At 37.1% G+C, this 17,702-nt stretch overlaps 1 non-coding gene across 1 annotated transcript; it reads right to left on the bottom strand.

The window, feature by feature from the left end:
• Nucleotides 1-564: 564 nt before the first annotated feature.
• LOC138167598 (U6 spliceosomal RNA) lies at nucleotides 565-668 on the bottom strand. The gene has a single exon (XR_011169926.1). It is a non-coding gene; the product is annotated as a U6 spliceosomal RNA (small nuclear RNA).
• Between the last annotated feature and the right edge of the window lie 17,034 nt (nucleotides 669-17,702).

A 17,702-nucleotide genomic window follows, 5' to 3' on the forward strand; every position in this document is an offset into this window, starting at 1 on the left:
CCGCTGCCGCTGCCTCTGCTGCCTCCGTCGCCGCCACTGCTAGCCATTGCAGGAACTCTAGCTTGGCTTCTGCTTCCTCTTGCTCTGCCCCTTCCTGCTACTTCAGCAAGTCCAATGGGGCATGGAAGATCTTTAAATCCCATAACCCTTACACAGGTGGACACCAAAAGCAGAATTCAGTCCTACAAAGGACTCAGAAAATGCTCACACAGAAATTCTAGACTTACTTGAATACCTTTATGCTCCATGGATTTAATTACCAATTGTATGCTGATGATTTTCAAAGCTACCTAACTGGTCCCAAACTATTCATTGACTTTCATTCTCATATCTCCAACTGCCTTTTAGATATCTCAAACTGGACCCTCTAACCTCCATCCCAATCGTCTTCTCACACTGGCATGCCTGTTTCCACCTCTGTAGTCTTTTCCTCTGATTGCTAAGTTTGTCCTCAGAATCTCCATTTGTGTGAACCTTCCACACTAGCCATGCCCCCCCAGGCAATCTGCCTACCATGCTGAAGTACAACCAGGGACAACTTAACAAACTCAGGTACATCTCTCTTTTGTTATAGAGCGCTTTGTAAACATGCATGTCTTTTTTGTGCAGAGGCCATACTAATCTCAGTATCATTCCAATTTTACTACATGTGCTGCCAAAGGAAGTGCTCAAGTGGTACATTCTCTAGAATTCTTGAATCCAGATCTATTCTGTGCCTGGCAAACTTCCAGAGTCTAGGAGAGCAGGTGGCTCACAGTCAATTGGTAAATTTTTATTACGTATTGACTTGATATTATGTAGTGTTAATTGTTTATTGATTCCATGCTGAGAAAAACAAAATAAAAAACTGTATGTAGTATCCAAGCCTGTTTGTTCCTTCCTGTGGAAAACTAGTTCCATTATGCTAGGGGCTAGTAACTAGGTCTCATTGACATATAACAAGGTCAAAGAGAATGACGAATTTGACCACACAGTAGGTGGGGACTCAAAACTAATTTCTGATTGGGCAAATCTGCAAATTTATATATGCCTTTGTTGAGTACGTGCTTCTCAACAGAGAGGATTATGAGTGGGTGATGGGAGGTCATTGTTCTCTGAGAAACAGAGAGCATAGCACCTGCTCCTTATTTCTCTTCTCCGTAAGGTCATTTACAAACCACCAAGGGGAGTATGAGACGTCTTAAGAGCCAGATTCTTCTTACAGATGCGGCTAGGGATATCCCCCAATACCTAGCACGCAATAGGGGAGCTTGTGTGGCTCAAAGGGAGGTAGAACTGACATTTCTAGCCCCTTTTCTCTCCACCCTTCTTCAAGGGAGAATTTAATTTCTGCCAAGAGGGAAAGCAGGAGATTGGCCCCCAAAGCTTAGCCACTCTGCTCTCAACACAGAGAGAGGGTACTGTGCAAGAGTTATATCTATCCATTCTCTTAAATAGTATTTGTCTAAGGAATGTGATTTTCAGGTTTAATCTAAGTTCTGCTTTTTGTTTCATTAACTAGGGAAACAGGAACCTAAGTTCTACATGCAAGGCTTCCATCCCTTCCTACTAAATACCAGTTTCACAATGAACACACATTTATCAAAGAAACCTATTTATCCAATTTGAAAGCCAAACAGAAATCAGGGAGAGTATACTTAGGAGAACATATACCAAAGAATCTAGAACGAAGGGGCTCTCCCATTGGAAGCAAGGTAACTCAGCTCAACTAAGAAAGAAAGAGAGAGAGTCTCACTCAGGGTAGCAAGCCAGGGATGGAGACATGATGGTGACTGCCAGCTCCTCTAATGTCAACTTCTCAGAATTTTTCCTTCAGCAACCTGAAATGGGGTTGACATCTTTCTTCTTCATTCTCTAAGCTGGAAGCCAGAACCACCTTCAATTCAAAGAGACTCAGTAACTCAAAAGAAAGTTGAAGATCTCTTCTCTCCCCACTCTCCAACATCACCCCACCTCTCAGCAGGTGCAAAGTATTGACCTCCACCAGGATGGAGAGAAACTCATAGCAATAGGTTTTGAGACTAGGGTTGTATTGAATAGAATCTCACAAGTACCACCTTTCAGTTATATCCGCAGATGAAAAACCAGGTCTGGCAACAAGAGATAAGTGACTCAAACTCTTCCTCACTACCAGTGACAGTAAGAGGTGGAAGTTGATTCTGACTTTCCTTAATTTATTCCAACCCTGTATTTTCTTTTATTTCTTTTTTTTAAGCAATCAGGGTTAAGTAACTTGCTCAAGGTTACATGGCCAGGTATTTCTGGGTGGGTGCTAAGTGTCTGGGCCCAGATTCGATCCCAGGTCATCCTGACACTGGGGCCGGTGCTCGCTGTGCTACCTGGCCGCCCCACCAACCCTATATTTTCAATACCACAATATGTTCTCTAGTGTAGGATTCAGCATGTAGTCAACCCTCAATAAATATTTTTAAAATTAATAATACAAGATAATATTATAGATGTTCAATGTTCCATGGGGGGAAAAGGATCTCCAAATCTTTTTTTACCTTAACTGAAGGATTGTTACAATGCAGAATGTTTTATAAAACTATCTGTGTATCTACTTACAGAGAATACATGTGTACAGACTACATAATTGATTTCACTGATTCTTTTTCTTCTTCACTTCATTAGCCATTTTTTTTAAATGGAATTGTCCCAGGCTGTGGGTTGACTGTATTTTGTGAGTGTTGTTACTGACTAGAGACACAAAGTGATCATGTCCATCACTCCTATTGTATATTATGTATTCCAAGAGAAAGAGTTCTGAATTTGGAAAAGACACAAAATCATGAAGTCTGTATGTACATATCTAGTCAAGAAAAAAAATTTATATTAATTGTTGGAGGGTGATAAAAGTAAGGTTAAGTTTATTAACTATCTGGTTGTTTAACTGAATTTAAATTCTCTCCCTTCTCCAGAGTGAGCTTGTGTTTGCAAAAAAATCCACTTCCAAATTTGATGTTTTCTAGTTCTCAAACATCTTAACTTCTTTGTTCCTGGTGACACAGTTCCTCCATTCCTTCCTTCCTTCTATTATTCTATTATTATTCCTTCCTTCCTTCCTTAACTATCTGGTTGCTTAATTTGAATGTAAATTCTCTCCCTTCTCCAGAATGAACTTGTGTTTGCAAAAAAATCCACTTCCAAATTTGATGTTTTCTAGTTCTCAAACATCTTAACTTCTTTGTTCCTGGTGACACAGTTCCTTCCTTCCTTCCTTCCTTCCTTCCTTCCTTCCTTCCTTCCTTCCTTCCTTCCTTCCTTCCTTCCTTCCTTCCTTCCTTCCTTCCTTCCTTCCTCCCTTCCTCCCTTCCTTCCTTCCTCCCTTCTTCCCTTCCTTCCTTCCTCCATTCCTCCCTTCCTTCCTTCCTTCCTTCCTTCCTTCCTTCCTTCCTTCCTTCCAACTCTCTCATCTGCAAATTTATTTGATGTCTTCTAAGAAGCAAATGACACTTTATAATGAGCTGTGAAAAAATCTAGTACCCACTGGGACCCAGATAGATAACAGAGTACAAAAACTCTTTGTGTCCCTTTAGAATAAAATAAGGCATTTTATAATATTCTTTCCCACAAATTCTTTGTCAAACAAACACAGTGATACATAGGGAGCTCTGAACCACAAGGCTCGAGCGCTCTGCACTATATCTGAACTTTAGGACAGAGGAGTCACACAGGCACATTTCCTGTTCTACACTTCAGTAAGTCCTCTGCACAGCACACTGATGTACTTCCACTACTGTCATTTCTATAATACCTGCTATTTAAATAACAAGACTAACATTGGTCAGAACAAAGAAGTGAAATTTTAAAGACATGAATCACAGAGGAATGTGGGAGTTCTAGCTTTTAGATGGAGATTCTTGGTTTACACATGATACAGAGATAATATAAACCAATCTACTTTTATATGAGTGACCATTCAATCATGAAGGATTGTCTAAGATCATCACATAAAGACTTCTGATGCCTTTGTTCCATTCTCTTACCAATATCCCACTGCCACACACCATCCAAAACTATCTAGAGAAATTGGGTTGGAGGATGGGGACAGAATTTTTGCAAAGCTTAACTAAAATTTAAATTTATACCACTGAATTTCTATTAAATTGAGTTCTACTATGTGAATGGGAAGCAGGGAAGGTGGGTTTATATTGGAAGATATGCTGATAAACCTATGCAAATGGGCCAGTTGCTCTTCCTCTTTGAGCATTAGTATCTTCCTCTACAAAATGAAGGGGATGATCCTTTCTAATTCTAAGGTCCCTTACAATTCTACATGTTATATTGACACTTGTTGGAAATGACAATTATTTGACTAAAGATGATATTTCTAGGTGACCCATGGAAGTGACCCTATTCATCTTTGTTAAGTATTAAAAATGAAAAATGGCAGATTACCAGAACATTTGGGGAAATGGTCATTGAGACTCTGGAGAATCAAAAGTTTGTTCTTTTTGATACCAAGACAATTTTTTAAAGTTTTATGAACTTTTAAAAAGTACATCATCTGCACTGAAAGAGGTTTTCCCAAAATCTGGGGTATGCGTTAGAGTATGCCTATTTTTTCTCTTTCTTCATGATGAACCCTAAGATGAATTGATTACTTTGCCCCAAGTTCCTATAATTTTCAGATCACCAAATTAACTCCTCCCTATTGGTGAGAACTAGAATGAGAATATAATTTTGCTTCATTGGTTCCCAAACTTTTTAAAAGATGAAGTTATCATGAAATCATGTCAATGAATTATTACCTCCTCTTTTATTTTGGTTAAGAGAGAGCTCCAAAAAAGTCTGTACAATTGAAGCTTCACATCTCATCACATCACTATTATATTATGTCTAGGTACTAATTATATTATCTGTCTCCCAAATTCCTCAAATGTTTCTTCTTTCCATTCAGGTTTTCTGTATACTCCAATGGGGAAAAAATCTCTTCTACTCCTTCCTTTGACCTGCTCCCAGATACTTTCCAATCTGCTTTTTCTCCACCCCATTTCCTTGACTTCCTCATATACATTTATTTTCTTAATATATAATGATGCCTTATCCACATCTCCCTTTCTACTTATCTAACCTCTTTTAGGTAAATTATACCCATCCAAAGCTATGGTCCAAGAGTGAAACTCCTCCACCAAGTTTCATTGACACAGCATTTTGGAATCAAGTTACTGCTCACCTTTATATCATATACATACATATATGTGTACATATATGTATTGTGTAATATGTAGTCTATGTACACACTGCATTATATTTATATATGTATATAGTATAACTGAATATATAGTGTGCATATGTGCACACATATATATGTATAAGTGTATATATGTATATGTGTGTATATACATACATACATAGATACATACACACAGCATTTGGATACAAGGCTGTATTTAACTATCTAAATAACTGTATATTGGAATTAATGTTTTACTTTTTTTCTTATCTGATCCTTTGACTCATGAGTTTACTTTAGATAAATTTTTCCAAACATCTGTCCTTTGGCTTTCCTATCACTTCCTCCACTAGCGTTGTCTCAGTGCTGGTGTCACATTGGGCCAGTGACAAGAAACAAATGTGAATACAGGGAGAGAATAAAATATCATGTGGAAATCAGACATCTAGGTATCTCTTGCGTCAGTAACTGGGGCAAGTTGCTATTAAACAGAGACAAAACAATGAACAGAAGTCAAGACAATGTATTGAGTGTGGAAAGAGATAATTGGAACAGCAAACACAGGAACCAGAGTCAAGGAGACCTAGAAATTAGGCAAACTCTTTATTGCCCTGGTTCGTGCTTTTCTTGGGGGGATGAGGAGGGACAAGATTTCTCAGACTTTCCCTAAGTGTGGCCAGCTCATAATGGTAGGGACTAATAATAGAAGTAGGTGTGACTGAGAAAGGAGGCAAATAATTTAATCTGACTGGAAAGAGGAGTAGGGAGTGGATAGGGGAAGCAGTATGGCACAGATCAGAGATAAAGACTAATCCTGACAGCTGGAGAACACAGTAAAAGAGAGGCAGTGTGGAGAGATGACTCACTTGAGAGTCAGTTGGGGGTGTCTGGAAAACTCCTCCCAAGAAACAGATGTGTTAAAGCTGGAAAGTGAAAACAATAGCAGAAGCTGTTTGGGCATGAACATACTGACATTCACTCCTGATTGCCACAGTTATTTCCTTGCCAACCTCAGTTGCCATCAAGACATCTCAAGCTTTGCTCACCCTAGGAATCTTCCCCAAATGAGTAATGACACTTGGAGTAGATGCCATCTGGCAACAACAGATGTCCTCTGTGGGCAATCTTTCTTCTAGGGATAGACAGTGCAAAATAAAATGGTGGAGTCAATGCTTGTAGTTGGGAAACCTAGATTCAAAACCTGCTTTTGACTTTTAGTAGCTGTGTGACCATTAGCAAGTCACTTCCTATATCTGAACTTCATCAGCTAAAATAAGGGGCTAATAATAATAGCCAATTCATGACATTCTTTACCTCCCAAGACCTCTGTGGGGAAAGTGCTTTAGAAATCTAGAAAAATCCTATATCAGAATGGCTTAAAGGTCCCTTCCAGCTCCCAATCCATGGTCCTATAATCCTATGAATGTGCATTGCTGTTAGAATGCTCTTAAATGGACTATGTTCAATATCCTTTAAAAAATCACCATTGTAATTAACTTTTAAAACAACATTATTCAGCAGTAATAAGGCTTAAATATTGTTCAGAAACTATAGTAATAGTACAGATACTCCTTACACATCACAGGGATTAGGAGACTGGTGCCCTTGCAATCTAGAAAATACATGTAAAAATTTTTGGCCCTCCCTTCGTACCAGAGAAGTCTGAATTATTATGGTGCTAAATGATAAAATATGTTGATATTATACAACACTGTCTACATATTATATGCATTTCTGAGCTTCTAAACTTTTTCTGGGTTGTCTGCTGGCCTTTGAGTATCATCTGCAGCTTCCATACAACTCCCCTAAAATTCCCATTTACTTTCTGATGTCAACTTGTGATATATCAAAACCACAATGGAAAATGTTGCAATGTAGAAAGTGATAACTATATAGATAATCATTATAACAGGCAGTTACATTGCACTTTAAGATTTTCAAAGCACTTTGCAAATGTTACTTCTTTGGAGCCTCCCATGGACCTTTCTGAGTTCAAATCTGGCCTTAGACACTTACAAGTTGTGTGACACTGGGCAAGTCACTTACTCCCGTTTGTCTCAGTTTTCTCATCTGGAAAGGCAGCAACTTGATAGATATCCTCCACTTCAAATCCCGTATGCTCCTCTCAACATCCATACTCACTCAATTGTTTCTGTGATCTCGAGATGTTGACATTCCCTCCACTTATACAGATCTCAACCCATCCACACGTGACCATTCTGTATCAGCTTTAAGTGTTTTCCCATAGGTTCACCATAAAAGGTCCATGCAACATGATTGGGGACTCTGCCTCAGTTCTGACATCACAAGGAAACCAGTAAAGGACTTGGGCTGCCCACCATTTATAAGCCTCTTTTCTTCTATTATATATTTCTACGATGACATCCTTTAATCTGCTTCTTCTTCCTAATTTCTTATTAATCACACATTGCAATCAGCTCACACTCATACTATTGCCCTCAGTATAACACTTACTTTAATTTCTCAAAGACTATTGTGTCAACAATACTGGAAAAATATTCATACTGAAAGATAGATCTTTGCTGAGAAGTTTGGTGTCATTAAAATGCTTCTCAATTAACTGTAGTCAATCAAGTCTACTCTACTTCTCCTCCTCTAATTTAATTCTGGGTCTAACTCATTGGATTCTTGGTCTATTTTCAGGTCTGAGATGTATGTGTGTGCATGTACATATACATGCATGTATAAATACACACCTAAATGTATATTTATTCATACATATATATACATATCTATGAACACACATATATATTCATGTATCTACACACATACACATTTTAATGAATGAGTTCTATAGGTTGTCTATCTAAAAGCATGTCAATTCATACAATAAGCATTCTGTATTTACTTACTGTTTTCTGTGAATATGATTTGACCAAGCACTTTTGTATAATTACAAACCTTATCCAAGATACCATTCGATATTCCAGGGATTGCTACAACTAGAATAATATTATCAGCAAGCAGAAACAGGAAAAGTACATTACCATCTGGGGGAGTCCTTCTTCATATTAACTTGTCTACTGGATCTCCTGCATTGCAATGGCAAACGCCATGACAAATACACATCTTTGTGTTTAATGACTTGCTTGATATTAATGATAAGGGGGTCATGAAACAAGTTTTTCTCTTTTGCTTTATCTTTCAAGGAATCTTGGATAATTTTAATGTGTATAGTGGAAATATCTTGTTAGAAGACAGCTTGTAAAGTGGAAATTTGTTCTACTTAATTTCTTCAAAAGAAAAAAAAAAACAATAAGCATAGTGGTATCCTGTATCTTGAATCTTTTAGTTGTTTGCCTGATGGAAAAGATGTGCCTTACTGTGGATTATAATTTGTGGAAGCCTGCCAGTTCCCTACTAAAACCTTCATTAAGGATGCCCCTGACATATGTGTGGACAATTTTCCTAAAAATTGCATGCAGATTGGAAATTTATCATACGGTGCTTCTTTCACTTGGCCATCTCTGTTTGGCGATCATAAAATATGATATTTTTGTGCCTTTATATTTATTTTTGTCCCTCCTCTCAAACACCTCATTAATCCTGCAAGACTTTCACAGTTGTGTCCCTACCAGCAGGGATATCCTTTGTAATGCACTTTTTTTTCTAATCTATTTGCCTCATTCATATTTTCCTTCAGTAGCATTTCTACAGTCTCTATAAGCCTATCTAAAAATGTGATTGTTAGAGTTGAGTGTAGTGATTCCACTGTCCTTGAAAGTGAAGAGTTTTTTTTTAAATAATACACATTTTTGTGGATGTCTTTTCTTTCTTTGTTTTCTCCTTTGATTTTTATTCTTAATGTCCTTGGGATTTGCTTGGGATTGCTTTCCTGCTCATGCCTGTTAGAAAGAGGACAAAGCATGAATCCTTCTCCATAGAGCCAGTGCACATGCTTCAAGGATTTGCCTGATTAGTTTCTGGGTCCCTACCAGGGAGACTGGAGTGTTGTGTCAGTAATTTTTGGCAACTCAACAGAGAGAAAACCACTCAACAGGCTTAAAAGAAGAAACAATTTACATTCTCATATTTACACTCTTTCAAATGGGCCTTAGTATGCTGACACAAATTTATATTCTATATTGGTATTGCCCATGACAGCCACATCTCATTGTTCAGCAAGTCCAGTATTTACTGACCTTGCCATTTCCTTTGCATGGCCCAACTTTCTAAGCATCTCCATCCCCATTAGAAATTTGGATTCCAACCTTGTTTCTCCTGACTGATAAGGGATCTTTTTGCCTTATCTTGCTGGGACCCAGGTCTCTATGAAGCCTCCCATAATCTCCCTAGCTTTTCATCATTTCTTTATGTGTGATCTTCATCCATTAGAAATTAAGTTCCTTAACAGTAAGAATGGCTTTGCTTGCTCACCTCTATTTGTATCCCCAGCACTTAGGACAATTTTTCGTACATTTTAAGTACTTAATACTCTCTTTGTCTCTGGCTCTGTCCTCATCTATCTATTATCGATCTGAGGACCTATTTTGGATTCTTTTGGTCTTGTTATGACAGTTGATTTACTGGTTAAATTTATGTGTGAAATTATTATAGTTAATGTCTATAGTCTTTACTTCGTGTTCCATTATCCATAATGAATATTTTTTTTTAAAAGATCAGGATTGAGTTGTTTTAATCATACACCATATTTTACCCTCATGTTTTGTATTCTCTTCTGTCTTCGTAGTAATTTTTTTCCTGTCACCAGTCTGACTGTACACAGACTTCTAATTCAAGAATAACTCCCACATCAAATGAATCATTTCCTGTCTGTTAAAATATCAATTCCATTGTGAGTGTTGTTATTCAACGCCATTGTTATGTCCAATGCCTTCTGATTCTTTTCTGGAAGAAAGAATTCATGATTTGTGGGAGCACATTCCTAGATAACCTGTAAGATCTTTGGCCTCTCTCATTCCTTATTCTTAAGGAATATTTTCTAATATAGTTCTTGATGTCTTTGCTTATTCTTACCTTTGCAATGAAATCATTAAGACCTCAAAGATGTGTTGATATGTTTACTTAATTTGGAAGATCTTATCCAGTTCTTTATGGAATTCCTCTTCCTCCTCACTTTCTACAACAGATGATTCAGAAATATAGTAATTTTATCATTATGATTGCGTGTATATATATACACATATGTATATATAATATCTTTAGAGTGCAATAACTTATTACCAAATGTCTCATGAACTAATATTTCTTATTGCTTCTAGAAGCCTGATAAAACAAATCCCCCCTCCAATTTTTCTTTGTGTCTTTATGGAGAACCTATAAACCATCCTTCCATTTATCTATAGTTGCTTTCTTCTTTCTGTTAGTGTGAATGTTAATATTCCCAACTGTGTTAATATGTCCACTCATTAACTAGAAAATAATTTCACTTCCAAAGCACCAATAGCTTAAAGTTTATAGGCAGTTTAAAAACTGTGTGATTTGTAATACCTTATTGCCCCTCTTCCCTATCAATGCAAACACCTTCAGGCTATTTTGTATTTCTATTTGATTCATGGCTTATCATGGTGAAATAATTCATCACCAAGTGGTCAGTGTGCTTACAATGAGTATCTCCATTCTTACTGAGACTGGTCCTCAGAAAGCAGTCTCAAGTCTGTTGCTGTACACTTACTCAAACTCTGTCCAATATAGCAGAGCCTAACAAAGCATAGCTTCATTGGAATAGCCATTGAAAATCCAGGGTAACACCCCACCCCCTTCTTGAAATGATGAGGCAAGAGAGTAGGGCTTTATAGGAGTAGAGTAAGACGCAGGGGAAAACCCAGAAGCATAGCTGAAATTAGGAGAGTAGTGTGGTAGACACGAGGCATCAAGTGACCCAGATTGCAAGTAGTAAACAAGAGGGCCTTGGTGTTCCCTTAAGGGAAACACTATTTTCAAAACATATCTATATAATGTCTGGAAAGCATCCTAGAAAATATGTTTATGTCTCAGTATTTTGTTTTCTTTAAATTAAGAAATAAATTTCATAAAATAGGCTGTCTAGTCTAAAAGAAATGGAAATTGTGTATACAAGATTTTCCATCAAGTCTACCAGTATTGATTTTCCTTGCTGTTATCCACAAAGAAAGGAAAATAATTACAATTCCCAGGGTGAAAGCTTATTTGATAAATGAAGACTTCTCTGTTTCTATGTTAAGAAAATGTTATCTTATGTCATCTAGCCTATTTAAATGAAAGAGTAATAACGTTTAACCCTTTTGTTGCTGATCTTTAAATTTGAGGGAGAATTTTTAGGGAAAGATTATATTCAAGAAAATCAGAAAGGATCTCAAATCTGTTATTCTAACCCCCTCAGTAAAGCAATCTATGAGAATTTTGCACTAACAAGACCACAGAGCTAAAAGTATTTAAAAATGTAAATAATCTGATGTAGAGTAAGTGCTGGGAGTCAAGAAAGATTCAGTTTTTAGAACATCTTCAATTAGGACAATACCCTTTGAGTATGACCCTACATTTTACATAATATCTTTATAAATGATCTGAGATGTGATCACAGAATTTCTGAAGTAAAAGGCAACTCAGAGGGGCTTCTATTAAATTCCTATCTTAAATGCAATCTTTTCTACCACATTCCAGACAATTCACCATCTTGCCTCCACTTGAAGAACTTCAGAAATGAGGAACTCACTATTTCCCATGTCAACACAGTCTGTCTTTTTGTTCATCTCTGTTAGGAAGTTTTTGTCCCTTATAAGCCCAAATCTGTATTTATGGTTTAGAATTCCAGGATTAGATGTAGAAAGCCTTTAAGGATTATCTAGTTCAACCCTCTTATGTTACAGATGAGAAAATGAGGTGCAGAGAAATCAAGTGATATTCAAGTGATTATCAAGAGAGAATTGTCATTTTCTCTCTGAGCCTTCAGTTCATTTCTCCAGGATTATTCTTGACTGTCTTCCTTTTTGCCCTCTCCTTTTCTTCTCTCCTCCCTTCTCTTCTCCTTTCTTTCCCTTTGAATTTCTTTTCCTATTTCTATGGATAATCTCATCTTTTATTTCTATTGGCTTCAATCATAAACCTTTTATTTTTGCCATTCCCATCTATATCTTAGTCTAAACCTCTTTTTACGAGTCCCAGATTGACTCCAACTGACTACGTATTTACAGGGACATTTCACCAATACCTCAAACTTATTATATCCTAGATCAAGCTTATCATAGGCTCATAAAGTTTAGAGCTGGAAGGTAGCTTAGAGATTTTGTAGCCTAACCCTCTTATTCACCCACAATAGCAGAGGGAGGGAGTGGCCAAACTTGGACACAAGCAAGGGCTTACATCACCACATCATCACACCAGCACTATATCTATTATATCCTGTTCTCTCTAGAAAGAAAGGAAGGAAGGAAGGAACAAAGAAAGGAAGGAAGGAAGGAAGGAAGGAAGGAAGAAAGGAAGGAAGGAAGGAACAAAGAAAGGAAGGAAGAAAGGAAGGAAGGAAGGAAGGAAGGAAGAAAGAAAGAAAGAAAGAAAGAAAGAAAGAAAGAAAGAAAGAAAGAAAGAAAGAAAGAAAGAAAGAAAGAAAGAAAGAAAGAAAGAAAGGAAGTCCTCATTGCAATTTTGCCATTTACATTTATGGAATCTCCATTCACCTCTGTCTGAAAATGAAGGATTTTCCTTAACTCTTCCGTCATCTTTTGGGTCAGCTTCTATTTCTACTCTCTCTGTCTCTCTGCCTCTGTTTCTGTCTCTCTCTGTCTCTTTCTTTGTCTCTGTCTCTTTCTCTGTGTCTCTCTCTCTGTCTCTCCCCCCTCTCTGTCTCTCTGTCTCTCTGTTTGTCTCTCTATGTCTCTCTGTCTCCCTCCCTCTCTCTCTGTGTTTCTGTTTTTGTCTCTCTCTGTCTCTCTGTCTCTGTGTGTGTCTCTCTATGTCTCTGTCTCTCCCCCCTCTCTGTCTCTGTGTTTCTCTGTCTCTCTCCTTCTCTCTCTTTGTCTCTGTCTCTCTCTCCCTCTCTCTGTTTCTCTCTTTCTCCCTCTCTTTCTCTGTCTCTCCATCTCTGTCTGTCTCTCTCTTTGTCTCTCTCCATTTCTCTCTCCATCTCTGTCACTCTGTCTGTCTCTCTCAGTCTCTGTCTGACTGTCTGTCTGTCTGTCTGTCTCTCTCTCTGTCTCTCTCAGGCAATTAAGTGACTTGCCCAGGGTCACATAGCTAGTAAGTATCTGAGGCCATATTTGAACTCAGCTCCTTCTGACTCCAGAGCTGGTGCTCTATTCACTATACCACCTTGCTGCCCTATATACCTTTTACATTTATATACCTTCCTAGTTCACACTACCATCAGTCAAATTTATGCTAGATCTAAGACTTCATTTGTATATGGAACTCTTGAGTAGAAAAACAAAGTCTGTCAATTAAAATCAACCTCTACTTGCAATTTAAATTTTATAGAGTTGCTTGTGGTATTGAGAAGTTAAGATGACTTTCCCAGGTTTATACAGCCAGTAAGTGTAAGAAGCAAGACTCGAACCCCAGTCTTTCTAAATCTGAAGTTAGTTTTCTATCCATTATTTCAGTGGATAGAAACTACTTTAAATTGACTTAGAAAACCACATATTAACATTATCTATGTTCTATTTTATTTTGATTTATTTTGTCAAATATTTCCCAATTATATTTTAATCTGTTTCAGTTTGAGTGTGTTTGACATCTCTGCATTACATTCTTCAGTTTCTCCCTGCTCAGTTACAGGCCTTTAATACTATTCCCTAGACTATTACAATAGACCCCACATAGGCCTTTCCATCTCAATTCTTTTCCTCCTACAATAGATCCTTCAAATTGCTTTAAAAATAAACGGTCACTCCCTGCTCAGGAATCTTCTGTGAATCACAGTTGCCCACTGAATGAAGTTCAAATGCCTTTTCTGACATTCAAAGACCCCAGTCTCATGCCTTTCTAATTCCCTAGCCTTATTTTATAATATGCTTTATGTACTCTATGTAAAAGTTTAATTGTTCTTCTCTTACTCCCCAAACCCACCCTGCATTCTCCCTCCTTCATGCCTTTGCTTGTGCTCATATTCAATATACCTGAATCGTCTTCCTCCTGCTTTTTCTACAGCTGAATTACTATTCACTTTCCAAAGGTGAATCCAATGCTATTAGCATCTTGAAACTTTTCTGGATCCCCCAAATCTTCATCCTCAGACTTCATATGACATTTTGTTTTATAACTTTAATGCTTTTCTCATTAAGTACCATATTTTAATTAATTTAAATTATTATATTATAATTAATTTAAAATATTATAACCATCTGTATCTTAAACCCTTAATAGTATATAAGATACATGAAGGCATGGCATGTCTGAATTTTGGAAAGGAACCACAGGATACAGTTTAGCCACATGTGTGACTGTGGAGAAGTCATTTAACCTCTCAGTATATCAGACAACTTTTGAAAACTCTAAGTCGCAGAATAGTTACCCATCTGTATTGGTGGGAGGAATTTTCTTGCAAAGACCTCCTTACATGTATAAAATCAAGAGTTCAGAGCAAGGGAGAAAAAAAAAGCCTACATCCCAAAACATATTTATTTGTGTACTTAATCCACAATTGCTTTGAATTCTCCTTGAGTTCAGATATTAATGTCATTTTCATCTTCGTACCTCTAGTGGTTAACACAGTGTCTTGTACATAGGAAATTCTGTATACATGTTGAATCAAATGTTTCCTAAGGTAGCATAACAAATTTTGCAAAGACGTGGCTGTTACATGAGAGAGAGAACTGACTTTTAAGTCATGAAGACCTGCCCAAAATCAATTCACTTAGGCACAAAGTGAACTAAAACTGCTCCAGAAAATAATAATAATAATAATAATAATAAAATTAAGTAACATTTAGATCGCATTTTAAGGGTTACAAAGCCCTTTATATATGTTTCTTGTTTGGTCTTCACAATAACGCTATCATTAGAGATGAGGAAATCGAGACTGATAGAGAGATCAAGTGACTTGTTCAAGGTCAAACATGTAGTGTCTGAGGCAGGATTTGAACTGAGGTCTTCCTGACTCCAAGCTTAGTGCTCTGTCCACCATACCACCAAGCTGTCTGGAGTTTTCATTCTAGTTCCTTTGTTCATAGCTTTTCCAGACTGTTGCTAAAATATGGTGTATATTGAGGGAAGGAGAGTTTGAACTCAATTGTCCCCAGTTCCACTTTTGTCCTGAACTACAACAAAAAGATTGTGCTCTGGCAAAGAATCAGTCATCACTGACCAAAGGAATGTGATAAGTAGTGAAAATAATGGTACCAGTTGGGAACATATCCATAGAATTGGCATATGTTAAGAAAGTAGGAGACAGGGAGGCAACTTGGTATGTACCTGGGACTTAATTCTATAAAAGTCTCCTGTGAAACTTAGTGTTTGGAGGGTGTCCTTACTTTTTATTAATTCTCTTTTGTTTTTGTTAAACTATCAAGACTACTTTTGTTAACTTTTACAAACTACGTGTTTATAAAGAAAGTTGGTGAGAGCATGCTGTTATGTGATAGATCAAATTCCCAAACTCTTCTGGATAGGGGCATCATGACAGAGAAGTGAAAAATTCCCCCTCTCAAATTTTACCGTGGGACTTTGAGGTCATTTTAAAACTTTTGATATGAGTTACATAATTTTCAGTCTTTTGAAATGAGTAAATTAATGGGACTTGGATATGTTGAGAAAGCAGCCCTTTGACTCTTAAAATCATTTCCTGTATCAAGTTTAACAAACTAATAAATTACTCTTTATTGAGGAATTCATCTTTTGGCTTGAAGAGAATGACCTCTCCTATCTCTATCAAGAAATTCTAACCTGAGATCTGGATTTGAAAATCTCTTATTTTCTAGTAACTCTTCTGTCTGATGATTTAATAATAAACGTGGTTATTTCAGGCCACTGATAAGAATATAACAGGATCCTTGTCATCAGCTATCAATGTCATGTAAATCTTTCCCAAGCAGTTCTCCCTTATCTTAGCTGCAGTGTGAGGAAAACTTCCATAGATGTTTGAGATTTCAGGAAGGGCTCTAAATTTAAACATGTTGGAAGGGCAAGATTGGGAAGGGACAACAGTCCTGTGACTTGTAGTAACTGGAAAGTACATTCCAGGACAGAAGAGAATTTAACTTATCTTTGATCTGAATTTGATTAAAACCAGGATTGGGAATTAAAGAGTTCCTCTGTTTTCTGTCCCAGAAGCAATAGTTATTTCTACTCCAGATGTAACTTTCCTACCCATACTGAAACTTGGGGTTTAATAGACCTTCGTTTGATATCCAGAGAAGTCCAGACAAAAACAGAGCTATAAAAGTCAATGAAGTAGAGATAGTCCATGCTTAAGCTGAAAGTTATTCTTTTTTCAGTTTTGCTTGTTTTCCCCAATCCTGAATGGGATCCCTTCTCTTCATACTTGGACTTTCCTTGTCAATTCTGCTATCCCTTTCCTATCCCCATTCAGTTTTCATCTCTTCCCCGCAAAGCAGTGAATAAAAAAAAAAAAGATTGGCGGGTTCTTCCATTTAATAGATACTGTGGATTATCAAGATGAGAAAGAGGACTGGATTTTGAGTTAGAGAACCTGACTAAGTTAATACAGGCATGACCTTGGGCAATTTAATTTTTTGACTTAGTTTCCTCATCTATTAAAAAAAAAAGAGTTGTACTAAAGCATCTGCAAGATCCCCTCCAACTCCATATCCTGTAATCCTACAACCCCCTCATGAAGCAATTAGAAATAAAACAATTGTACGGATCATTGGAATATATCTTCAAACCATAAACTATAGTGCCTGAAGATGTCAGACTACAGTCTCCAAATAATAGAAACTGACATGATTCAAAGAACAATGGAAAAATGCATAGTGGGTATGAATTGGCTGAAACGCTTAAAAACAAAGAATCACAAAAGAGAATGGAAGTGAAGGATGTTTTCAAAGCAGTTTATGAGTGGCTAAAAAAAAAAAAAAGTAGCCAAGAAAAGGGAGAACTGCTTGGGGAAGTCAGGTGATGAGAGCAAGAGATAACTGATTAATGGATGGACAGATTTAATGCTTCATTGATAGCCTTGTAATATCAAGAGAATCTGAAAGGATCCCCTCAGTACCTTAGGTAGGAGCCCCATGGAAAACTTATTAGAAGGTATGGACAAGAATTGCGCAAGATGAAAAAGCATGAATGGTTGTATTATGTATTTTTGGAGGGAATATATATCTCAATGAGAACACAGATCTGTTCAAGGATTTGAGAACATTACTGTCTGTTAGTAACTCTGCAATTCTGTTTGGAAATGGCCAAAAAAATCCCACTTGTGACCAGGGGCCCCATCTTATGCTTCAAGTATATTGAGGTTTTCCTCTGGTTAATAGTTTTGTGAGTCTTTTGTAGACCCTAATTTTTAGCCTGCCTCTATATTATACCTAGTATGACAACTTTACCTAAATGATTTCTGATTACTTCATGAGAGGGTTAAATTATCCATAGCTGAACAATGTCATAA

Source organism: Petaurus breviceps, unplaced genomic scaffold, assembly GCF_028583685.1.
Source record: "Petaurus breviceps papuanus isolate PSGF00001 unplaced genomic scaffold, PetGlider_PUasm1.0 229, whole genome shotgun sequence".
Lineage (NCBI taxonomy): Eukaryota > Metazoa > Chordata > Mammalia > Diprotodontia > Petauridae > Petaurus > Petaurus breviceps.